Source organism: Aotus nancymaae, unplaced genomic scaffold, assembly GCF_030222135.1.
Source record: "Aotus nancymaae isolate 86718 unplaced genomic scaffold, 86718_ANA_hifiasm-v0.15.2.pri h1tg000049l, whole genome shotgun sequence".
NCBI classification, from domain to species: domain Eukaryota; kingdom Metazoa; phylum Chordata; class Mammalia; order Primates; family Aotidae; genus Aotus; species Aotus nancymaae.
In genome coordinates, this window is record NW_026988463.1 from 21,790,911 (window position 1) to 21,791,806 (window position 896).

Below are 896 nucleotides of genomic sequence, written 5' to 3' on the forward strand. Positions count from 1 at the left end.
AAAAAGTGGGAGGCCAAACAAAACCCCGCAAGACATATTTGGCTATGACCTACGGGTTTATTAGGCATTCTTCCAACCTTCCCTCCCTTTGACCAAGAAACAGTGTCCTTTATTTTAGGCCCTGGGAAATTCAGCAGCCAGCAGGCCAGACAGCTTCGTTGCATCATGGGGGGGCTCTGGTATTGTGCTTCTCCAACTTCAGGATGTGTAGGAATCACCTGAGCAGTCTTGTTGAGAGGCGGACTCTGACTCGGGAGATCTGGGGTAGGGCCTGAACATTTGCCTTTGTGGTTCTAACAAGCTCTCAGGTGATGGCGATGCTGCTGTTCCCTGGCCCCTCCTTTAAACAGCGCTGCTCTGTAATCTTGAGGAGCTCAAGAGCAGCAGTTATTTGAAGGAGCAGGACTACGGTACTTGCCATGAAGGTATGTTTGGCAAGCACACTTTTACATAGATTTTAATTCATTTGGGGTGGCTTGGCTGAGAGCTGACAGCATCGGAGGCGAGTGTTAAGGCTCTCCCAGACTACCTGTTGGTGTGCCAGGTCCCTACTCAGCTTATATTCTAGGTGGGGTGGAGGTGGAGGAAAGTCTAAGGAAAAGCTTCCTGGAGGAGGCGCAAGGGAACTGCAGGAGCTTTCCCGGACGCCCAAGAAAGGGAGAAACCCTAAAGAAATTCCTCCCCTCTCGGGGCCGGGTCTCCGCATTCACGCCGGGTTTCGTTTCCCAGGCTATCCCACGTGTTCAGGTGTCTCTGTCAATCAAGTTTTCCCCGGCTGGGTCTGGGTTTAAAGGCGGCTGCGGGGCAGGGCGCTCCCATGGTACCGCGCGGCGGGCGGGTTTGGATTTTAAATCCCCGCGACCAATCAGTAGCGCGCAGGCTTTTGTAACGTTCCC